This window comes from Polyodon spathula, chromosome 21 (genome assembly GCF_017654505.1).
Source record: "Polyodon spathula isolate WHYD16114869_AA chromosome 21, ASM1765450v1, whole genome shotgun sequence".
In the NCBI taxonomy this organism is placed as follows: Eukaryota; Metazoa; Chordata; class Actinopteri; order Acipenseriformes; family Polyodontidae; genus Polyodon; species Polyodon spathula.
Window position 1 is genome coordinate 29,643,147 of NC_054554.1, and position 26,060 is coordinate 29,669,206.

Genomic DNA, 26,060 nt, shown 5'->3' on the forward strand with positions numbered 1-26,060 from the left:
ATGACACACCGCAAAATGTGCTGCAGTTGAGATCTGCCCAGCTTGCACAGCCAGACCAATGGGAATGTCCTCTACATATATTTATTTATTATTTATTCATAAGCAATCACAATTGCCTCTGATTCCTCATACCATGTGATGGAAAAATTCTTTCTGGCAAAATAAATCCAACATGAAACAGACTTTCAAAGCATAAGAAACAGAACTAGTTTGTGTTTCTGGAATGTGAAGTATTATCAAAAAGCTTAACTTGATCCTCACAAGCAGTCCTTGCCATGGGCAAAGTTATCTTTGCACTGTGCTCCTGCAGGCTGCCTTCAATAACAAACCGAACACAAATATCTATGGGTTAAACTGGAGCAGAGACGTATTGCTGAGCTCTCCTACGCAAAGACATAAATCAGAGTGAAGACATTTTGCTCCAAAAGCGACAAAGACAACAAGAACTTCAACTGACAGTAAATTTAATTACTTTGTATATGACGACACATAAAACTGTTTCACGCATCTGCATTAACAATAAGTTTCTCTATGTTTACTTTACAGATTTATTATTTCTAATTACGACACAAACGGTTAAGATTTTGAGAAAGCCAACAACAATTCAGTCATGCTGTGGTGGTGCAGTTATTATCAGTATCTATTAATCACCATTAACTCTGTGAGCTCTGCACTTACAATGCATGCCAGGCATTTCTTATCCTCAGCTTTTAACTGTTAGATGAACTGGGTGCAGCCCCTGCACACACTTACACAGGCCTGCGTACCATGGTTTGCTCAGCACTGTGGGTCTGAAGTAGGGATTTGGATCATGAAAGTCATCTGTTTTTTCCAGTTTCAATGACCAGCTATTTTCTGTGCTGCTGGTAAGCTGTCAGCTCAGCTTGATGTACAGAACAGTTAGTCGATTCTAATGATCTAAACTGTGTAGAGCTAAATACCACCCCTTTAACTTGCTTCCCCTGATGTCCTGTGCAAATCAAGTTCACCTTAGGTGCCAACAGAATACATGTTGCAGTTTACTGTGTGAGGCGTGGGAGCACTGAACTGAAATGACATGTTTGCTGAAACTTTCAAAAGTGCACATGTGAGCCCTATATAGTGAATGGAGGTACACGAAAGGTGCAAGATTATATGGAAACATTCAGTTTACTACAACCACACCTCGTACCACCTATAAAGAAGCAGCCCATCACTCTTTATTTGGACATACCTGCGCATATTCAAATGAAATTGGTCTCTCCTGTTACCTGCAACCTCTTATCACAAATGTGTCAGCTGTATGTTTATTGTTCTGTTTACTCTCTCTCTCAGCTCAGATGTCTATTTCGCAGCTCTGACACATTACTGACGGCAGTCAGGAGGACTGAGGAGTCTTCCTGTTCTCACAATGACAGCTGACTCGCAACAGGAACACTGCACTGTACCTGCCGTGTTGTGTGCCAGGAAGCATTGCGCTGCCGGAGCGAGAACGACATTTCTGTTCAACGATTTCATTTGTCTGCAGTGAAGTGCAGCTTTATTCTTAATGCAAATCAACAGTTCAAACAGAATGCTAAACAACTTACCATTTTAAAAGTCACTTACAGTTCTCGGGTCTAATTTAAGGGCCGATCTCATGGCAAGAAGTGTGAACACAAATACAAAGTGTTTCTACTCAACGTTGATTGTCAGACCATTTCCCAGTTTAATCCCATCAATCCCTCTGAATGCCAGTCATACTAAACCAGCCCTAGCTCAGTGGTTCTCAAATCCAGTTGCCAGTGACTGTAAACAGGACAGGACTTTAAACATGACTTTCTTTCCATTGCCTGTAAAACATAGCACTAAACATAGCCTCTGAGACTACAGTTATGGACACAAGTTTAGAATCACCTAGAATTTTAGGATTGAGACAAACTATATGAACATAATTTAGATATTTTATTTAAAATCATGTTCAAAGAAACAACAACATTATATTGCAAAAGTCTAGTGGAAGTCCTAATCGTAGTAAGTCAATTATTAAAATAACTTTCTATAATGGTGTGTGTGTGATTAGTGGGAGGAGATGTACTTTAATCTTCAATTCCTTAAAGACAGCACTTCCACGATTTGCATTACGAAACTTCAAAAGTGTACCGCAGCCTGGTATTTGCATTGAGATTATGATCTTTGGTATTCAAACAAAGCACAGCCCACCATGTATGCAAAACAGAAAACGTTACTCCACTACAGTCTCACCACTCTTAAATAAGATTATCGAATGCACTAAAGCCTAAAACAGCACACTCCGACAATCTTGTTCAATTTTAAAACTATACAATTCCTTCTTGTCTTTTTTTCTAAGTTTTGCCTTCTGCGAACAGTTTCAGAAATTAGATCTTGCAGGTCAGTTTGGTTTCATTCCCCAATGTCGGATTTAGCAGTGGGGACTACAGCTTGCAGCAGTTAGAGGTTATACACAACGTATTCATAGCTCAGGAACAGCATGAGGAGTAAAGAATCTTATCAAGTACACATTGTTTTTACTGTATAAACAATAACCCCTAAAAAAACCCCTAAAAAAAAAAAAAAATCAATGAAAGAGATCAAATGTTTTTTAACCAGGACCAAGGTTTAGGAAAGGGACAGTACGACTAATTCAAATTTAAAACAAACTGTGGCTTAATCTTCAAGGAGAAAAGGACTTCTGGCATGAAGCAGGGCACCCAGAACTACTGTCTTGGAATTCTTACATTTCAATGCACAGTACTTTGATGTTCTTCTTTTGCCCTTTAGCATTCATAAGCAGTCTTTGAAGCAGGCGGCATGGAAACACTTTCAGTATGCAACGAGGTTGTTATGTACTGCAAGAGACAAAACAGCTTTCTTTTTTTTCTCTACCTAAGCCTGTACCAGCCTGTAATTAACATAGCTTGTTAACTTACAATTAACTCTTACAGTTCATGATAATGAGCACACCAAAGGAATGTTTTCTAGTTAATACTGTGGAGGACGGATCACACAATAGCTTACAGAAGCCAAATCGTTGGAATATATATTGTATATTGACTGGGGTCATTTGCAATATTTAGGTTGCTGTCAAAACAAAGCAAGCTGTGTGACTTGCTAAGTCCAGGTCTACAGTTGCTGCCAGTCAGGCTACAGCAATATGGAATGCAAGCATTCACGATTTGCAAATGAATGATGAATTAAAACTGCACTGCTGGCTATGTAAAGAGAAATATGAGCACTAACAGGCACACACAATCCTACACTGAGGGTGCGGGTGAATAAGTGATGAAGGCCCCCCCCTCCACCTCCTCTTAGAACACTAACATCTTAGATGTGAGCCTGTAACATCTGTACATCTGTGACTGCCTTGTGCAGGTTACGAAGGCTGGTTGAATCGCTCAGTCCTGTGCCATTGTGTACTGTCGATTCCGCACGTCTGTAGTTCGTTTTGTTTATTTCACATGTTTTTCTCATTGTATTATGATTTGCTGCCTCAGGGAGCTGTATTTACAGTTTAAGGGATGTGCATTTGAACTTGTACAGAAACCCACATTATAATTCAACATATGCAACAACAAATAAAACAAACCTTCTATCATCTTCTCTTTGTGTTGCTTATTGAGTGGGTAACTATCCTGCAGCCCTGGATTTCCATGCTTGCTCAATCCTTGGCCTTTCTTGGTCCACTGAGTAATATAGTCATTCACTGCAGGTTTTTATTTTATGATCCCCCCCCCCCCTCCACCAGAGGAACAGTGTGTCTTACTGGGAGATACTGAACAGATACAACAATGACAGTTTATCCTGGTAAACAATTAATAGTAGCGACTAAAGCAATTCATCTTGTTCATCGTCCTTATCAATAAAACTATTTTGGCAAGGAAAATAATGAGCACCTTTTGAACCTGACTCCACATGCATTTGAGTGCATGTCCACCAAGATATTTCTTCTTGTGTCCTCATCCAGCCCCCACCCCAGCTCCCTGCTCCCTGCTCCCTGGCTGGCTCCTCCCCTCCCTGCTCTGGCTGGCTTCCCCCCTGCTCACCTTGCTGGTCTTGTCGTGCTCTCTGGCGAGCCTCCTCTTCTCCTCCTGCACCTTGTCCAGCCTCTCCTGGAGGTGTCTCTCTGCTGACAGCTGCCGACCAGCCTCCTCTTGCAGGGAGCTCACTGTGAACTGCAGGTCTGCGATCGTCTGCATGGGGGGGGACGGGGACAGGGAGCGGGTAACTATTAAGTGTTACAAAACTACATTTCCCAGAAAGCACTACTGCTGCGCTAATGCTCCTTGTTCCGCAAAGCTCCCCGAGACGTCGAAGCGATACACAGGTCGAGAAGACATTACACAGGCTCAAGTTTCTATCACAGCAGTGAATTATGACGCGTAGTAATGGGGTGATTTGCTTAAACAGACCTCCTTGATGAGACACTCCACAGTAATGTGTGCAATCAACAGGGCATGCTTTTTATGTCAATGAGGAATCATTTTGCACATTGCAAAGACAGCCTTCCACTCTGTACCAAAGTTACATTTAGCCAATAACCCTAACAGCTGCAAACCTGACAGCAGATCTGCTCTCAGATCGGGCTCGTTGCGACTGTGTTCGCATTAGTGTGCTGGTCACTGTCCAGCCTCTCGTGTGCAGATCTGTTTTCATCACATAGACAGTCACTTTGTGCCAGGGAACTCATGGCACAAATCAAAAGGAAAAGCACAGGCGGGCTACTTTCAAATCCTCCTCAAGTCAAAATTAACATTTTATTTAAACTTGAGCCAAGAAGCAGAGAGCAGCCCTTTGCTGCGCGCTTTGGGCAAGACAGATAATTGTTTAGTGTGTACAAACTTCGGAAGAACACTCTGACTGGAATACACAGAGTGTGTGGGTGTTGGAAGGGAGCGATTTGGAGAGGCTGCAGAGAGATAGATCAGGCTTATTTTGTCAGTGGAACCACATAAAAAGTAACAAATGACCCATTATTATGGCAACGCCAGTTTTCTCAGTAATAATTATTTTGCAATTTCGATCCTTAAAGCTGCTCTGTAGCCTAAAGGAGCAGACTAATGCTGCTTGTTGTTCTAGTCTTTCCTGCTGTTTTAAGGTTGCTTTGACTACATGTCACACTGGGTTGGTCTTCTGAAGCTTATTACTGCTTCTATTCCAGTTTCCTTCAGTTTCAAACTTATTTTCTCCACTTCAAAGGACTTCCTTAGGGACAGTATTAAAATCAGTTTTATTGCATTTAAGCTAAATGATGTAAAATTAACTATTATTTGTGAATAAAGGAACAATTTAATTTGTAAGAACTAAATTAAAAAAAAGGAAAAATATTTTCCAGAACTAAAACTGCTTGGTATTAAATATTGTAGAATTATGATGATGACAAATCTGTGCGAAACCTTAATGACTGCCTGAGGTTGCCAAAAGGCTATTACAAAAAAAAAACCAAAAATCGATTACAACTATACCTATGGCTGTTTAAACTTTCATTTGCTTTAGGTGCCATTTTTCACTTATTTCCTGATAGAGGTGAAATAGTCATTTTTTATTTTGAGTGGGGGTTTACCAGTGTACCTTCTAAACATGCGAGAGAGAGAGAGATACTGGAATGTATAAAATGTTTCCAACCCTAAACCAGCCCAACATCCTGCACAATGTATATAGAAGCACGTAACCTAGTAAAGCCACCTCGTTATACCGCTGTGCAGCCTGTCTCTCGCTGACTTGTGTAGTTAACTCTTCTGCACAGACAGATGAGCCACATTTTGATTATAATGGTCTGTCTCTCCTGGTTTCTCTTCCAAGGGTGTAGCTCCATAATCTACAGCTGAACACATCACCCCAGCGAGAAACCTAACCCTTTAATCAAGAAGCTTCACAGAGACGCACTTCATTAACACTGAGCTTTGCTTATTCCAAATAAAACAGAACCTGCGTTTGAAAAATAAACAAAAAGCAGCCCCTCCCTTCGCTTTGATAGAACTGGGGAGGGTGCTGTGGGAAGAATGGGGATCAATACTGTTGTAAATCGAGAGCTCTAAAATTATTATGACAATAGAGGTTTTGAGAAGATTCCACAAACAGTGTGAATCGGGCTGTTACTCGTGAGTATTGCGCCCTGTAACCTCCACATGTTTTGTTGCTAGGGAAAAGTACAATTGCTTTGAGTTCTCATACAGGAAATAAGAAACACAAAGACAGAAAGAGCTGGGAGATCAAATGGGCTTTTGCTATACAGCTTTAACCTAGAAGCCAGCTCTTTTGAAGCTTTTTTCTTTTCATGTCTATTATTTCGAATTAATCTTTTATAAAAATGTTTTTTTCCTGAGATGAAAATGTACGAACACGATTAGCTACGGTTCGATCGCAGTGTTCAGCTTGCTTTGTTCTTTTTGGTGCTTTGTGTTCACAGAGAGGAATATAAACACATAGATACCTCCACATGTTTACATCTAGTGTATACAATGTTGTGATCCGCAGGGCTGTGCAACAATGTAACATGAGAAGTTACTTTTCATTACAACGTCCGACTGTCTGCAGCTCTACAGTGCAGTACCCTGAAAATACCAACTTAAGATGCAAAGCGATAATCAAGCACAATTACATCATACATAATTACGTCCCTCGGTGAATGCCTCATGTGTTATAGATAGTATAGAAAGTTAAACGTTTTCAACAATTTAAAGTGTGATCAAGTACTGTTGGTTTATTTTTTTCTTAATTTCACCATTATAAATCTGCATCTCATGTTAAACGTTTAATTCACTTGGAATACAGCATTCAGATGACATAGACTGGGCATGGAAAATGGAAAATGCCTGAAAAGTCCTGAACTGCTGTTGAAGCCTTGAACTGCTCTCACCTGCAACCCTTTCAAATGAGCAGGACGGATCGGGGAGTTTTCTTTGACCCCCTTAAGAGATGGGACAGTCATTATGTATTGAGTGCACGGGACGCTGTGCAACACAGGGTTAAAACAAATACAAGCACAGTTTAAAACTCGGGATTAGGGCATGCTGAATGCAGTGAGAGATTTCTTGAAAGCTTTACAATAAAAAAACACTCCTCCCCTCCTTGCCACACCCCACCCTTGATTACCAGATCTGTGAGTTCAGCACTGTGAGGCCGTTCCCTCTGGGGCTCAGTCAGGAAGCATCCTTTGTGACCCGATGAGGGGTTTAAAGACTGCTATTTATCTGGTACCATTATACAGTCCCGTTCCAGGCTTCACCATAATCCCTCCAGCTATCCTCCACACAGGACTGTCTACCTGTAAAAGCTTCGGGCTTCCTATTGTAAAGGACATGGAGTAAGCAAGCTGGTTGGGAAATGAATTGCCTGCGACCATGAAAAAAGGCTGGGGTATATTTTCTTAACATGGGATTGTATATCTCTGTTTTATCTGCATTTATTTTTGTAAGAGCAGCGTATATACATCTGAATGGCGAATAGGGGTGTGTGTGTGTGTGTGTAATGCTAACGTTGATTAGTGCTTAAAAATGCTCAGACAGATTGTTTACCTGGGAAGACTTGGCAAGCTTCTGACTGTATTCCTTTTCAATCTGCTTCAACCTGATGTTGGTCTAGAACAACAACAAAAACAAAAGAGAGCGAGAGATGAAACCGGATCGGCTTGGAGGAAGAGCACGCACAGACACTTTGCTGTTGACCCCTCAGCTTGGCACCTCATCTGCATGCCTGTCGCTGAGGAGCTGGGCCTTGTGCCAACTCCAACGCCCCTTTGTGGCAGCCAGAAAAGCACAGGGGCCTGCCTTTGATCTGCAGCCAACTATTCATCACTTAAAAGGAAGAAAAAAAAAATCAACCTCTGCTGCCAATTATTAGAAAAACATAAAGGCCTCTGTGGAAAGAGAGAGAGAGAGAGAGAGAGAGAGAGAGAGAGAGAGAGAGAGAGAGAGAGAGAGAGAGAATTACAAAGTTCAGGATGACTTCACCTTAGCATAAACAGGAACGCATGCTCTTTGATGGAGGCTATTAGGGTACTGCATGACACACACACACACACACACACACAGGTATAATGTAATGATCTGTTAATTAATAACGTGTGGTTATCTGTGTGGTAAGAGCCTCCATTGATAAGTATTATAAAGGTGTTATGAAAGGTGGCTATAAAAACCACATGACATAGTAATACAATGTTATGAAATTATGTGAAACCAGCTGCATCCTAAAACAAGACAGATTTTGTGCCCATTCTGCAAAAATAATCTGAGACTCTGTGATGAAAATGTACCATTTACCCAAAAGATTTACCACTCAAAGCTTTAACAAGAAAGAGCACTTTCTGGACATATTGTATTATTTTTGTATTTAAAACCCAGCCTGCACTAGCAGATAACAAATAGAAAACCTAGTTTATACGGTACACAGAATCCCTGTCTGCTTTTAATGGTCTTTTCCTCACTTTTCACTTTTATCAGCTCTTCTTCCTGACCAGGTATTCTACTGCTGCCAGCACAACTAGAAATTGTCAAATCTCCCTGGGTTACGACCTTTGCCCCGGGAGATGAGAAATAGCTTGCTAGATCAGCTATCAAATGCTACTTTTCTTTCTCGTTTGAGGAAGGCACAGCCTCTAAGCTGACTGCCTGGTGATCTGAGCTGAATCTCAAACTGCTGATCAGGCAGAGGCAGGGCTACAGTTATCAGGGGATTTGCGTTTGATGGGAAAACTACCTGGGGCTGAATTGCACTGAACTGGCCCTCATTTGAGGATCACCCTCAGCAAGCTGCAGTCTTTGGGCTTTGTCCTTCTGCTCTCCCGATTCCTTACTCCCCTTTGTGGATGACAATTCCACCGTTTCTAGAGAGAACGTTTTTAACATTGTGTTTCATGTTTTGTAAGTTCCAGGTCAGGATGCTGACGGGAGACTGAACCCCAACTGTGGTAACAGACCTGGGGGGTTCATAAAGACCCATGATCTGGTTTGCATTCTGCTGCTCTGTGGGCCAGACCTGAGGGAGCCACGTGAAAGCAGCTCCCACTCCATGCATTGTGCTGCAGGTAAAACAATAGACTGTTTACAAACCTGTGCGCTTCAGCCTATTCTGTGGAATGTGTAACAAGCAATGCAAACCTCAGAGAGATTTATAGCTTCATGGTAATACATTCACCAGACAAAACAAGCCACACCTCGCAGAACACAATTGTGTTTTTGTGACCGAGATGTTTGGATGCACTTTTCAAAACACAGGCTGGTAGATTTAATCTAGTAACTAGTGCACTGATGAACATGTGCGCCACTAACACAATAAATGATCAACGGCAGACTCTTCCTGATACCATAAACACCACAATTTCAATCCAGTATTCCCGTCTCAAAACCGTGTCTCTGCATTTACTAGGACTGGATTTTTAAATACAGTTATGAAATGCTTTTGAAAAAATTAATTGCTTAATTAAAAAAATAACATTTAACCCAAAGAGCTAGCTAAGTGAGCTACTGTGGATTCCACATCTCTCCCTTCATACTGAAATGACAGGCTCAGGTGAGCAGGCTGAAACAAGTGTTCCACTATTTGCCTTTCATGCAAAGCACCTTAGACAACGAGCGCTTAGACGTTTCATAGCTTATAACCTCTTCTGTGTCTAGAGGGCTCTGTAAATTAGATAATTGCTGCACAAAACAGGCTTTCCCATTGTGTTCCACAAAGAACGACAGCTAGGTTTATCTTTTAGTACCTGCGCCCCGCCACTGGCATTTTAATTCTCCAGCCAGTTAGATGCAATACCAGATAATGTAATCATTTAATAATCCTGACTGGCACATGGGTCTTTGAAGTCTTAAAAAAAACAAGCACGGGTACAGCAAACAACTCGCCGTACCAAAACCTGATTAAGACAATTATTGTTGGCCCTGGTTCAGCAGATACCAAGACAAGCCTTTGAGAAACAGCCCAGGAGCAGCGGCTGGAACATGAATCAGAAGGCATCCATTGAGCAGTGCTGGGCCATCATGGTTTTTTCTGTTGTTTAATAGCTAGCATCACCTTGCAGTAACTCTGGAGGAAGCTCTGTATGCACTGTGCATTACATGCCTTAATCTCTGAGGAACCAGCTATGTTAGCAGTGGTGTATGTTTTTTAAAATACGCCGATTTTCTGAAACGCTGAAGGACACAGCTGTTAATGAATGTGGATCCCACTGCAAATACAACATTCATAGTGGCATTGCAGTCCTACCTATTGGGATTCATTTTAGAAAAAAAAAAAGCCTATTTTCTAAAAGCGCTCAAATTCCTCCCCTCTACTCTCTTTTCCACACCTCCACTTTTAATTGCAACTGCAATCTGAAGGTTGACGGCATGCAGTTCCGCTATAGCTGTTGCAACGTTAATAAATCTGAACGCTGACGGCATGCAGTTCCGTTATAGCTGTTGCAACGTTAATAAATCTGAACGCTGACGGCATGCAGTTCCGCTATAGCTGTTTCAACGTTAATAAATCTGAACGCTGACGGCATGCAGTTCCGCTATAGCTGTTTCAACGTTAATAAATCTGAACGCTGACGGCATGCAGTTCCGCTATAGCTGTTGCAACGTTAATAAATCTGAACGCTGACGGCATGCAGTTCCGCTATAGCTGTTTCAACGTTAATAAATCTGAACGCTGACGGCATGCAGTTCCGCTATAGCTGTTGCAACGTTAATAAATCTGAACGCTGACGGCATGCAGTTCCGCTATAGCTGTTGCAACGTTAATAAATCTGAACGCTGACGGCATGCAGTTCCGCTATAGCTGTTTCAACGTTAATAAATCTGAACGCTGACGGCATGCAGTTCCGCTATAGCTGTTTCAACGTTAATAAATCTGAACGCTGACGGCATGCAGTTCCGTTATAGCTGTTTCAACGTTAATAAATCTGAACGCTGACGGCATGCAGTTCCGCTATAGCTGTTTCAACGTTAATAAATCTGAACGCTGACGGCATGCAGTTCCGCTATAGCTGTTTCAACGTTAATAAATCTGAACGCTGACGGCATGCAGTTCCGTTATAGCTGTTTCAACGTTAATAAATCTGAACGCTGACGGCATGCAGTTCCGCTATAGCTGTTTCAACGTTAATAAATCTAAACGCTGACGGCATGCAGTTCCGCTATAGCTGTTTCAACGTTAATAAATCTAAACGCTGACGGCATGCAGTTCCGCTATAGCTGTTGCAACGTTAATAAATCTGAACGCTGACGGCATGCAGTTCCGCTATAGCAACGTTAATAAATCTGAACGCTGACGGCATGCAGTTCCGCTATAGCTGTTTCAACGTTAATAAATCTGAACGCTGACGGCATGCAGTTCCGCTATAGCTGTTTCAACGTTAATAAATCTGAACGCTGACGGCATGCAGTTCCGCTATAGCTGTTTCAACGTTAATAAATCTGAACGCTGACGGCATGCAGTTCCGTTATAGCTGTTGCAACGTTAATAAATCTGAACGCTGACGGCATGCAGTTCCGCTATAGCTGTTTCAACGTTAATAAATCTAAACGCTGACGGCATGCAGTTCCGCTATAGCTGTTTCAACGTTAATAAATCTAAACGCTGACGGCATGCAGTTCCGCTATAGCTGTTGCAACGTTAATAAATCTGAACGCTGACAGCATGCAGTTCCGCTATAGCTGTTTCAACGTTAATAAATCTGAACGCTGACGGCATGCAGTTCCGCTATAGCTGTTTCAACGTTAATAAATCTGAACGCTGACGTCATGCAGTTCCGCTATAGCAACGTTAATAAATCTGAACGCTGACGGCATGCAGTTCCGCTATAGCTGTTGCAACGTTAATAAATCTGAACGCTGACGGCATGCAGTTCCGCTATAGCTGTTTCAACGTTAATAAATCTGAACGCTGACGGCATGCAGTTCCGCTATAGCTGTTGCAACGTTAATAAATCTGAACGCTGACGGCATGCAGTTCCGCTATAGCTGTTGCAACGTTAATAAATCTGAACGCTGACGTCATGCAGTTCCGCTATAGCAACGTTAATAAATCTGAACGCTGACGGCATGCAGTTCCGCTATAGCTGTTTCAACGTTAATAAATCTGAACGCTGACGGCATGCAGTTCCGCTATAGCTGTTTCAACGTTAATAAATCTGAACGCTGACGGCATGCAGTTCCGCTATAGCTGTTGCAACGTTAATAAATCTGAACACGTACCAGGAACACCAAGGCAGTTTCCGTTTCAATCCTTGTTTGAGTATAACATTGAAAAAAAGAGGAGGCTGGCCTACTGTCCTGTGATTGGTTATGTGTAACTCAAGCCCTCTAGTGGAGGTATCTTGGGTAGAGACTCTGCAGCCCACGCAGCTTATCTTCCGCCCAAGTGAACTGCAACGTTTTTTTTTTCTTCTTATGATGTGTGAGAAGCAGGATCCCTGCAGGTTATATCATCTGAGGATCTTCAGAATGAGCTGCAGCCAGGACTGGACAGCTCCAGGGGCTCTGGGATTGCAGCAGGGCCTGAGTTAAATCAATTAGGGATGAGACAGGAGCAGATTCCAACTTTGAAGTCCAGGGGCGAAAGCACTGCCTTTATTTGCTGAACCACTGAAGTAACTATTACATGTTTGCTGTTACGCTTATTTGCTTCTTCGGAGGCCGGAGGCTGAGTCTCATCACCTGTAAAATGCTTCCTTTGTCAGTGTCATTCCCGCCCCACTCCCCTACTTGGTTTCTCCAAGCGAAAAGTTTGGTGATTGACATGGGCCAAAAGGCACTGCATGTCTTGGCCTATTTTTGTTTTCTTCTAAATTAACACCACTCTAGTGTATAGGGTTACAATATTCTTTCGTTTTGAATTAGCTGGGGAAACAAAGGCATAGTTCATAGCATATTAACAGTGAAAATCTCTCAGTATCCCATTAGACGACCTAAGAGAGAAACACTCTTCTGTACAGTAGAATGGGTGTTATGTACTTCAGACATAATTTATGCATTGGCTTTTTTTGCACGATATCTTTGATTCAGATATTTATAAAAAAAAATAAAAAAAAATAATCACAAGCAAATATAAACCTTGTTATTTTTGCCAGCGAATTGTTTGTTTGAATATTAGAATACTTTCCCAGCTCTAGAATTGATGTCCTGTCCCGCAATTGTCTCAGTAGTTTTGGATGTGTTCTCTCTACTTTCAACAGCGTTGACATATTTTTGGGGGTTCGTCTTTTGTCTTGTGCAATGGAATATGTGTTTTTTTCCGTGTGTTTCATACTATTGTACACTGTCCCATGTTTTGTTTTGTTTTTGAGACCCTGTTTTTTGTTAATACCATCTTAAAATCCGTCAAAAGCAAGTACGACAGCCTTCGGTCACTGAAATCTGGGCTGCGTTCAAAACTAAATACAAAGAGCAAAATAATTCAGAACCAATCACTTTACCTCCTATTGAACAGGTAAGAAAACACCAACTACTGTACAAGCCCAACACTCATTTTTAACCAAACGCTCAGGACTCGTTTGAAACATTCTCGGAGAGGAGACACCCCTATCTAAATCAGCTTTTCTAACAGTCCTGATTTATCTAACAGTTAAACACCCCCCTCCCAGACTCAGATTGGGAAACTTTTCATCTTTTTTTTTTTTTTTTTCCTGAATTTGTTGCTCTACATAATCCATGACAAAAAAGATACTGTACTGTACTGATTTACTGTATCTCCACATGACAGAAATTAATACGTTAGCACAAGCAAAAAAGCCTCCTGGCAGTAAAATATACAAATCATTACTGGCACTTCAGTATCATTTTACAGTGAAATAAACACTGACTGAACACAGGACAGCTCTCAACCCCATCAGATACATGCTCTCAGTTGGACGTTGTGTTCCCTTGCAACCAAAGTGTCTTTCCATTTGGCATTTACAAAAACTAGCAATAGCCTAGCACCTTCTTTGGACTTATAATATATATATATATTAAAAAAAGCCATCTCAAGAAACCTATTGGTCTGCATCAACAGGTGATAAACATAAAGGGTAAACTTATAATGTAATGGTGTCACAGTAAATGTATTGAACTAAACTTTGATGAAGTTTTATTTATTTTTTTACTAAGCCTGACCTAAACAATAAAGCCTCATCTAATCACCCACTGCACTGCCAACAAACTTCTGACTGTGCACAAACTGACCTGGGCTGTGCCCAAGGTAACACCTGGCCTGTCAATGCTAACCCCGACATGTGGAAGATGTCGTCGCCCGATGCCGAATTGTTCCACCTTCCAGCCTTCAAAAGGCTTGCCCTGTGCGCTGCTCGGCGGGTGCGACAGGAAGAGAGATAAAGGGGAATTACAAATTGAAGGATACGGGCAGCTGTGTTTGAAGAGAACGCTCCATTTGGACAGGCAAGCGGAGTAGCATGTTCTTTTTATATCAATACTAAAAAGGCTCAAAAGATATAGCTGTTTCCTAAATTGTGGTCCAAGGTTACTTCCTCAGCGTATTGTTAAAATGTCTTCTGATCTGCACGGGTCATGCTTTCTGAATACAAGCCTCACTTGCCAAGAAAACGCCACAGATGGAAGTTACAAACAGCACCCACATCCAAAACGTACATCTGTAAACACTTACAATGAGGCCGGCCCTTCTGGATTTTTGTTTCAAACTTGAAAATATTCGCAGCAGTTTGTGTGCTCTGCACCTAGTTACCATGGCGATAGCAATGCTCGAGCGACAGATAAAGGCACCTAGCACCAGAACAGACGTTGAAGACAGATTACAAAATCTGACCCATTTGCTTTTCTGACACTATTATAGTACTGTCCACTGGCAGCTGTGCTACACTTCAGAACATTATCTTTATGAGAAGCCTCGAAGGGTCACCAAACAGTTCCCGGCAGCGAGCTACAATTCTATTCCAGCAATGGAGTTCGATCTAAACCTGAAAATCAGGGAGCTGCAATTCTATTCCAGCAATGGAGTTCGATCTAAACCTGAAAATCAGCGAGCTGCAATTCTATTCCAGCAATGGAGTTCGATCTAAACCTGAAAATCAGCGAGCTGCAATTCTATTCCAGCAATGGAGTTCGATCTAAACCTGAAAATCAGGGAGCTGCAATTCTATTCCAGCAATGGAGTTCGATCTAAACCTGAAAATCAGGGAGCTGCAATTCTATTCCAGCAATGGAGTTCGATCTAAACCTGAAAATCAGGGAGCTGCAATTCTATTCCAGCAATGGAGTTCGATCTAAACCTGAAAATCAGGGAGATGCAATTCCAATTACTCAATCAGTACAAATATTTCAGGATCTATGAAAGGATCGCAGAAGCCTACGCTGATTTTATGTGTCTGTTCATATAATCTCTCTCATTAATTCCATTAAAACTACATTACAAGAATAAGTGCAGCCTCCAGGCATGTTTACTCTCAAAGCAATGAAGGCAGAGTGCTGCAGACCATGACTGAGGTGAGTGCTTTTAAATGAGCTCCACTGAGGATGACCCATGCCTGGAACAGTCTGTGCTGACGTTGTGAACGTGTGCACAGGGCCCTGCTTGCCCTGCAGCAAGCATGTGTACAACTGCAAACATGATCTCTCTATTCCAACACATTCACGCACTGAACTTCCTCAAACAGAATGTTCTTCTAATAGACATGGAAACATAGAGGTTTCATACGTGTCTAACGGCAGAATTTCTCGATTTGGTTCAGAATCAATGCATCATGACGTGAGGGTTTAATATAGATTGAAATTAACTGATGGCTTATGATTGATATATGACATAACAGAAGCAGGCAAGTGCAAAGAATCTAAAAAACCAGGGCATAGGCCATGGGAAAAAAAAACTAAAACATTCATTGTCATATTTATAGTAAACAAGCCAGGTTTTCTTTGATGATTATATATGTTTTTTTTTTTCTAGTAATACAATGGGGGAAGGTACCGAGATGAAGAGGGAGGAGATGGCTGTGTTTGTATCAGGCAGCAGCTGAAAAGCTTACAATAAGTGTGAAAAGCTAACAGTAAGCCTGTGAAGCCAAGTACTGGCAGGTGCGCTCAGCACCGATTCAAAACATATCCTCAAATCTCACCGAGCCTTCCCTCTGTGAAGCAGACACCCACATAACAGTGACATGAACATAACCTCACCCCCATTCGGGTCTTCACCGCTTCAAGAAGTGAACCTGACTATTTTGTTTTTATGTAAATGCATTTCCCAAGCTTTGCTGACAATGCAAAGGACATGCTCTGTTTCAAAGAGTTCTAGAGAGCGACGCTGCAACAATGTAACGGTCGAGTCTCCTGCACTGCATTCTTGACTCTGGTGAGGGTGCTTGCTGTATTAAGCCACTACACAGGTGGGGTGGGGGTGGAAGTATTAGGGCAAAGCTTTAAGCTGTTGTTAACATCCCAGGTGTGCAGTCTGGCGTGATCTTGAAAACATGCCGGGTATGCATTTTGATCTGATCCGTGCTCCACATAAGAGGTCAGAATGAACTAAAGCCAGACATTAAACAATGATGGACAAGACTGGTATACAATGAAGCTCACTGGATCTACAGTTAAAAGAACAAAGTCAAAAGAAATCAGCAGGCTTCTTAGTTATTGGTTTGTTAGGGCTGCACTAACCTGGGGCTTTTCAAAACTGGATGTATGTGTACACACTGTATGTGCCAACTGACAGCTCACACAGTCCGATATTGCTACATTTATTAAAGAACAGAGAGGCAGTACAGATTTGCTGACATGGCCCAGATCTCATTTGTAGAGACCCTGACATGCACACATTCATTTTGTAAAGGACAACACTTTTTGCAACTAGCCAAGCCATGTTTTTTCAACCTGCACTGAATTTACTGTGTTTAGCAACCCCAGTTTAACACTGGCACTCAGAGATGGGAGAAAGTATTTTGGTTGATACTGGTTCCATTGTGCCTGTCTGTGTCACTGCTCTCATGTGACCTGCTTCATCTTCACTCGTAAAAACACAACACACCCCCTAGATAACATGTCCATAACATCCGTACGGACTGGACAGCTGACTTTGTGTTTCCTTATTCATTTAGGAGACCAAGCAACATCTTTACTAATTTGCTAATCTTCAGATGGCTGATAATTTATTCTGATGCTTTATTTCAGCTCAAGAGATTACTCCATGGCAAAACAACATTGTTAAAGAACAATTTCTATTTACTGACCGAAACAATAATAATGTTTCTGAATATAACCTTTTGCAAATGCTATGGGTATTTCTGCAGGTTAGATATGAGGTTCACTGTATATAGTAGACTAGGGTCTTTTTTGCTAAGGCTTCTCAGGCATTCATGGTATACAAAGGGTGCACACCATGTTTGGAACACTTAGGTACATGTTACCATATTTACATAGGAAAATGTGTTCAGGTTGAATGGAGGTAGTTAATGCAATGCCTCCCCCCAATGCTTTTTCTCAAGGCAATATTGTACGTGACCTGCAAGCACATATACTGTGTAAGTCGACCATCAATTTAAATCTTAATGATGGCAAACACAGCAAATGAAGCTGCAGCAGTTCAAATCAAAAGGTAAATCACGTCTCTCATTATTTTCATAATGAATACTTTAGTACTTTCATGCTGGATTTTAAAACACTCTCCAGTTTGCACACGGCATCTCACTAATGATTAACACCATTCATATCAATACAAGTTTTGTTTATTTTGAGATCAAACACAAACTATAAGTAAAGAATTCAGATCCAGATTAAATGTTCTCAGTATATATTATATCTGGTCCCCCCGTTTATTAATGAAGGGGTGTTCTGGAATGAGTGCAGCATGCTGTATAAGAAAGCTTTCGTGATCATGTGAAATGCCAGACCCACTGGTCTTACACTGGTACAAACAGCCAGGGACTTCTCCACTCCTGGGAAGTTGCGTCAAGCAAGTGATTGCTGTCCTGGCGCTAGAATTTTTTCATCAACAAAAATAGAAAGTGTGTGAAATCAGTGTAAAGTGTTCCAGGGAAGGTCAGCTTATCTCATGATACAGTGCTCTGGATCCAGCACTCTGCTGAACAGAAGAGGAAGATTGTGAACCTGGGGCTCTTTACAAAGGAGATATATACAGCAAGGCACCAGCCAGAGAAGCATTCCATTTACTGCACAGCCTTCAAAACTATTTCAATTTGTTTGTATATATATATATATATAAATATATATAAACTGTAGACACACGAATCGATCAGTAGTAGAATCGCATCTTCTGACAGTCTATTGCCCTGTATTATAGTCCATGTTTTCTTCAAACAAGCGTATTTAATGAAAATACATTTTTGAGATTCATGGATTTAATGGATTTTTTTTTTTAGCTCTGTAAAATATGCTGAAACTCCAGTAGGACACTGCCAAAAAATGTAATAAAAATAATAATATAAATAAATAAACGCTGACTCCCGACACAGGTTAGTATTTTTGTCGCCGTAAGAAAATGTAAGCTAACAAAACCGGTGACCTCAAAATAAAAAAAAAAAAACACATTCACATTTTCCAAAGTTTGAATTTCGTAAGGTCCATACATACAAAAATCAGCAAGCTGCAAGACTCGATTTATGAACCTTCACATACCACAATAATCTGCTCCAGATGTCTTTTAAAGACTTGATAAGTGATGTATGTGCTGCAAAGAACAGCCCATAGCTTTGACCGGTCTGATGATACCAGCTTTTAACAGTTACTGCAGTATCCGGATGGCCGTACTGTACATATCCGAGTTCTGTTTTATGTTAACAGGAATTAAAGGTTTGGTAAACACAAAACCCAAAGAAGATGGAGTGGTGAAACAAAAGCCTGAAGGTTCATGTGAAGAAAAAAAAAAAAAAAACTGCATTGTTTTAGTGAAGGGTAGCTGATGGAAGACAGATGGGAACAGTACAGTACAACAGTCAAAACGATGTTGCAGGAGATACAGCCATTGTGGGCAGCACAGGTTATTTTTTTTTTGGGGGGGGGGGGGGGATTCAGTGCTACGAATAGCTACTAGCTTTAGATCACATCCCGCACATCAGCTCGAACCTTGCTTTCCAGTTTTTACAGACAGAGGATGGTTCTTCTCACCTGTTCGGATGCCAGCTCCATCTCTGAAGCATGGACGCTCTGCAGCTCCGGTCTGATGTTGTCCATCTCGGCCTGCAGTTTGGCGATGGCGTCTTGATGCTCCTGGTCGGCTTTCCGTTTCTCTTCCTCACGGAGCAACCCCACTTCCAGCAGCTGCTGTTTGCGCTGAGCGTCCAGCTTGATTCGCTCCTCCCGCAGGCAATGGACCTGACTCTCCAGCTCTGCGATGGTCTGGAGGGAGACAGCAGCACAGTTAGCTCCAGCACTCCCCCAACCCCCCTGCCCACCCTCCACCCCGGATCTCCAACCCATGGTCACACTCATCCAGAACATTGTGTATCTTGGACCAAAGCGATAACCGCAATCCTTACGCAATCCTTCTTTGAGAGGCATTGTAACTTAAAGTCTGTCCTTCCTTACAGTAAAGCTTAAAAACAGAGACAGACTAAAGACTTTTTTTTTTTGCCTAAGTCTTGATAATTACATAACATGACTCTTGGTTGATGGTAAATGTAGTATTTACTGTGGTTGGAGGGGGTGTGGGGTGTATTCAGTGAGATTCCCTTAATGAATCTTCAAATTAAATTTCTCTGCAGCACCAGCATATTAATCGCTTCACTGATGAGACACACGTGTATGCATTCATTTGGCTGTTAATTAAATTCATAGCATGCCAGCAGACCAAAGCAAATCTGAAACACGCAGTGTTATCTCAGTTATCTGTACTGCTTACTAGGAGGTGAATTAAAAAAAAAGAAATCAGTGGGTTTGAGAGAAAAGTGTTGCTGGCAGTCATAATAATGTAGAAAAAACAAACACCCATGCATAACACCATTAAAGAAGTTCCCAAGACATAGCTTACAGTTTCTCAGCCCACAAGCTGTCAGACAATATCTTGGGTCAAAACCCAAGCTTAAGTAAACCAGAGATTAGACTTCACTAGCTGGAATTACAGTGAAATGTTAATTCCAATTATGTATATATCGGATTTTGCGTGCACATTTATCTAGTGATTGAACTCATCTACCGCATGCATTTATGAATGTATGAATGCATGAATGCATGTATTCAGCACGCCAGAGAAGGTTTTGCGTCTGGGAGTAATAATTTAATTTTAACTGACAGTAAAATGTATTTTCAAAGGGTAAAATGCAACAATAACTTGAAGTCATGAGTAATCTCAACAAATACTGTACAATCTTTAATGATAATGGGGTAGGCATTAAAAAAGAGCCTTCCATTTTAACTGCAATGTTATTTTCAACTGCTGTACAACCACACGTTCTACAAGGTTCTTCATCGGTTCAGCGCATTTTTTGAGGTATCACACTGACTCTGCAAATTAATTACGTTACTTATTAAATTCTTAAACTCAGTGAACACGTTAACTTCAATACAAAGCCATACAGATAAATTATAAGGAAATACATGAATAAGTTATAAAACAGTTTGTTTTATATAATAGTCCCTGTTTTTGGGAGGTTGCCTCTGATGATGGATGCAGCTGAATTTGTAGTGGGAATGGGGTGTTTATGCTACATGTGTACCTTTGTATTTTTTATTATTCATACTGTGATTGGCTGCAAAGACAATAGGGCTAGCCAGAGATTAGGTCATATTTGTTGGGTTGTTTTTTTCTTGTGTACAGTTTCCCAGTAACTGAAGCCATTGCATTCTGGGAGATGTAGTTGCTAGTGGACATTTTAGGAGAGGCAGGAGGGAAGCAGACAAGCTGCGCAGAAAAATTGCTATGTGTATTTTTACGTATGAAATTAAAATTTAGTGCTTCTTTCAGAAAAACAACAGTTACACAGCTTATCTGGACAGCTGCATGCACATCACGTATGTACATAACCAATGACACATGTGTGCACAGCCTTGGAATGAGCATGTCCTGCAGTGACATGTACACTGAATACAAATTGGTAGCAGGAGCTTAAACTCGGAGCTGCAGCTCTCATTTCCAATTCGAGAACTGTAGTGCAAATCAGAGGTCTCTGGTGGATAAAAGGAAAGCAGCTCTCTGAACATTAGCTAATGCCACATTTGCAAGTCTTCAAGAGGATCTTGCACTTGTTTAAAAAAAAAAAAAAAAAGATTATTTCTTGTGCAACCTATATATGAATCACTTTGTACTGTTCAACTGATGGAAGCGATGCCTGGGCTGGGATTAAACCCTTTTCATCAGAAAATCCCATCTGGTACCGAGACCACGTCTGTCAAACCTTTCCTTTAAAGTCCAGCCTTTGATTCCACTTCAATTTATTCCGATCGCAGCTGTGTGACTTTACAAAAAAACACGAAGGGACAGCACCATTTAAACCAAACATATTTCCAACTTGAAAGGGGCAGCTATAATTAAAAACAATGGGTATGAAAGAATGAGAATGGGAACATATAACCCCCCCCCCCTTCCCCTCTGCAAGTGGTTCAATGACCAACAGATGTAAAAACTTTCAGAGATGTCAGTAAGAGAGGCAACAGCTTGTCATTAAATGTGTCTCCTGGGAAGTGAAGGTAATGACTGGAACTATTCACAGACACATGCTTGTGTTTTTAATTTGTCAAGACTCTGTCTCAGTTTTGTGCGTGTTATTAGCCTGTGCTCCTCTCTATACGTAGACTTTTTACAGCTTGCGAAAGCTTTTTACACGGGGGGGCCACTCTTGCAGAGTTCCTGCCCAGGAAGGGCCATGGCTGAGCTGGTAGCTTATCAGACAGCATTTGCAAATAAAAACGTCAGCAGATACGATACATCTGTGGCTCAAGGCCGCTTTCTACTGGGAAACAATCACAACATGAAGACGGCAATGCATTCTCTTGCACGATACCTTTACTTTTAATTAAGATTATCATTCAGTTCAATTACACATTAAAAAGAGGAACCCTTGCTGTGTAAAGGTTTACTAAAGTAAACCATGGTAAAAAGAAATATCTAGTAAAGCTTAGTAAAAGGTTAATGAAAGCACAAATCCCAGATGTATATAAGCACAGTAAACTTTAAAAATACAGAGCAAAGATTCGATAAGAGGGGAATCTTGCTTACAAGAAAAATACGAATATAGCCATTTCTACAAATATCCCCTTATGGTAGTTCCATTAAAAGTGAAACTGCTTTCATAAGAAAGGTTTCATTTTTGGCTGTCACTTGCATGCAGAATTCCCCTCTTACAGACCCATGTGCTTCCCTGTCATACACTTTCACAGCAGTCTGCCTCTGGTGGTGGAGACCGGATGGCTAATGAGGGTGCCGGTGCAGCTTGACCCAGCTGAAGAGACAGTGGAACGGGTTTTAATGGTCAGACAGGCCACCAGGTCTGGGTTTGGACACCCAGGCTGATTACTTCCCTGCTCGCTCTGACTCTTATCAAGCAGATAAGACTGTGCTGGATGATGTTCTAGAAATGTTTGCTAAGTAATAGTTGGGCTTTGATTTATCTCAAAGCAACACAAGATACCTTTTTGTATTACAACCTTTTTTTTGTGGTCCTGTTAATTATCAAGCCAGTTTTATTGGCTTGGTGCTCTACTGGGTAATATTTGCATTGTTTCAGAGATACTGCCTGTCTGTAAAATGGCCTTGAGACGACACTGTGGTGAAAGGCATTAGAATTTGTAAATACAGTTAAAAACGGTAACCTGGCTTGAACTGGGACTTTGCTCCCTAGCAATGCACTGTACTGTATTACCAGTAAAACAAAAGAAAAGGAGGACAATCGCGAATACAAGAGAACACCTTTAAGTGTAGTAAAATCTTACAAGAAATGTTCATATAAATCTTTGTCAAAATGAGCAAACTCATTCATGTGTTATAATGGACTCTTTCCTTCACTGGTGACAAGACTGGCATAGCATCAGCTGATGTTTAACAGCAGCAACTGAAAACATGAACTGGAGCCGACTTCCCCGTTTAGACCGAGGATCTCTGCAATGATCACCTGGCAAACCTGCCTCTGTGAAGGAAGCAGGACGGTCTGGCAGATAAGTTGTCTGCAATGTTGTCATCATAAGCTTTTTAAACATTCAAACATGACATTGAACTGCACAGCCTGAAAACAGACAGGGAAAGCGAGGGAAAAGTTGACATTTTTGGTCTTAATTCGCTTTCCTGGAAGAAAACCCTTTGAACATTTGAGGGCGTCATCATTTTGCCAATCACTCGTTTGGAAACTGATCTCTGCTTCATCTCCCTGTGATCTCCACAAGTCCATATGCTATTGATTATGGAGTTCTGGGTGCAGGAATAATTTGGTGAAAAAAAAAAGATCAATAAAGCAAGCCTGCAACATAAGAAAACTGATTTAAAACGACACAATTAACAATTTATGTTGTTAAAGACAACAGCCCTAAAGAATTTCAATGGTCTTCTCCGCTGATAGACTGTTATAGACGGACGAGTCCTGAGTCTGGAGCTATCAAAGTAAATGCAAATCTGTATGGTACCAGACATCATCATAATTTTGAAAAACAACTTGGATGGGTAGATGTATGGAACACTGCTGAAAGGAGTGGAATGAGAGTGACAACAATCTTAACAATTCTGCAACTTGCATCACAAAAGCCTCACAAAGTTCAGCGTGACCAGGCAGTCTCTGCTCGGGAGACCACTTCCCTTTGAACACTAACCTATATACCTAGACAATGCACGCCTGCCACCTTCTGAAAACGCAACTGAGAAGAACCAATGGCAAGGAAGTGACTGTAAGGAGGTGTGCTGGTGCATTATATATATCCACTGGCACAGCTGCACAGAGCTGTAGTCAATGCTTTCCTGAGCGCTCAATTCAAACACACTTTGGTGCAGCAGGGATCTTGAAATGTGGTAACAAGTAATGTGCTTTTCCTAGAAATAAGAGCAGCGAGGGCATTCTTAAAACTTTGAAAAATAAAAGTAGCACAATGTTGAGTTAAATGCCCTGAGGCTCTTGTGCAAGTTTACAGGTAGGTCAGACTCACACAACCTCTGTAAACACAGGGTATAAATGCTGTTTAAAAATAGGAAGGCAGACATTTTCTGACCACATGCTTTTATGAAAACTAAAACGTTCAATTTTCCCAAACTTAACTAGACTCTTCCTGGTTGCTCTCCACATGTCTTGTACCTAACAGTTCCAAAAATAGTGTCCTGGTGCCTTTGCAGGAATGTGTAAAAGTGCTCGCAACACAAAAACACAACTAATGCTTTGAAGAGATGTGTTCCGCATGTAATTTCATTAAAACAACTAGGTTAGTAATAACACACTGGGTCTCAGGCCTTACTTCCCAGAAAGGCTGCAAGTTCTTGTTTATCAATTTAAATTACAAATCATATTTCAAAAAATGTAAACCTTTGAAGTTGCGTCTTAATCCCTCCCCTCCCTCCTGATCTTTGAGCAGATCCAGTTTCCTGTCATGGTGCATTTGCTTGGCTGGATCTCCAAAGCAGTTGGTAACTGTCACAACAGAACAATCTGCTACATATTGCACTGCGATTACGTGACTTGAATAAATCCGGCACAAGAAACCCTCAACCCACACTAAGTACAGCACCCAGTTTGTGTCAATATGACTAACGTACTTTCAAACTGTTTAGTTTTGGGATTACTCCTGAATCTTAAAGTGCATGCCTCAACAGGGGTCAAATTTAGGGTTCAGTCTTTCCAACCTCAGTTCCACACTGAGGGTGTGACACGATGAACCCTGTGATCCAACACAGTTCAGGTTGCAGGAAGGAGATTTAAGGTAACGCAGCCTTCTGCGTGAATGGTAGGGATGAAGAAAGATAAACTGAAACAGCAGAACCGATTCTTGGTTGCTATTCTCATTTCAACACAGCTGTGAACCAGCAACAACTGCAATCAAGCCTTCCCCCATCCCTCATCTCAGTGTCTCGGACTGTTACGCACATAATAAAAACTAGCTTAAGGCAAGTCTTATTGGGTAAACAACTATCCTACAGTGACTGGCTGCCAGCTTAGATCTCGGTCTCAAGAGAGAAAAATATGTTTATTGATTCTGTTTGCTTGTCTTTTGATCTTTAAACAGCATTGCAAGCTCAAAGGACTGCAGACATTTTCCAATCCCTTAGGCCTGTGACACTAATTTGAAGCACAGCAGTAGAGTTTCACATAGTACCAGGCCTGTTTGCCTGCTGAAAGAGTTTAAAAAGTTGCAGGACATCTTTTGAGTTCGGAACAAATAAGATAAACCGTGCAGATATGACTCGTTCAATGCCCAGAGGACAGGAAGGTGATCTCAATGTCCAGGCAGGAAAGGAATCCGACTTGGCAAATTCATTAGGAATTTTATCACATGGCTAAATTTGGGTCCCTTGTCCCACGTCCCCCCAGACCATAGACGTTTATGTTTAAGGCAGCAGAGAATGAGCTCCTGTTCCCATTGCAAATGCACCTCGGTGCCACATGGTTAAGACCTACAAACTTGTTTAATTATACGATCAGCCCGGAGACAGGAGCCTGGCTCTGAGCAGAACTTGGTCAGGAGTTCTCTGAACAGCCAAACAGGTGGGATCAGGATTTCTTGCTGCTTGGCCCAATGAATAAGCAAAGACACCGTGAGGAGTAAATGAGAAACCAAGCTGTAGTAACCAGTGTTAGTGTGTTGTGTGGCAGAGGCTCTGAACAGCAGGCTGCACTCGACAGCAAGCCAATCTGCTCAATAAGGAAACACCTGGGGAGGCTCTCATTTGTTCCTTCCCCTGCTGAAGAACCACACAATCGGGTTCAAATTGCAAAATATGGAAACTTACCACATCAAACAGATGTGTTTCAATTCCAGCTCAGACTTACTCACCTTTTATCTTTGCAGACAGACTCCTGCATCCACATGCTCTTGGCACATTTTTGTTGTTGCGAAAGCCATGCTCCATCACGCATTAATGGGTTATAAAAAATAAAATAAATAAAACTAACCCTTTGAGCACAATGCATTCTGAAGTCTCAGGAGACACGGATTGCTGGCCTTTGTCCGCTCTGGACAACATAGTTGTAGATTCTAAAAGCATGTTGGTATTTAGATTTTGTCAAAGTATCTCAGACT

General features: G+C 41.4%; 1 pseudogene; it reads right to left on the reverse strand.

The window, feature by feature from the left end:
* Positions 1–26,060, reverse strand: part of LOC121296144 — a 100,556-nt pseudogene that overhangs the window by 13,725 nt on the left and 60,771 nt on the right.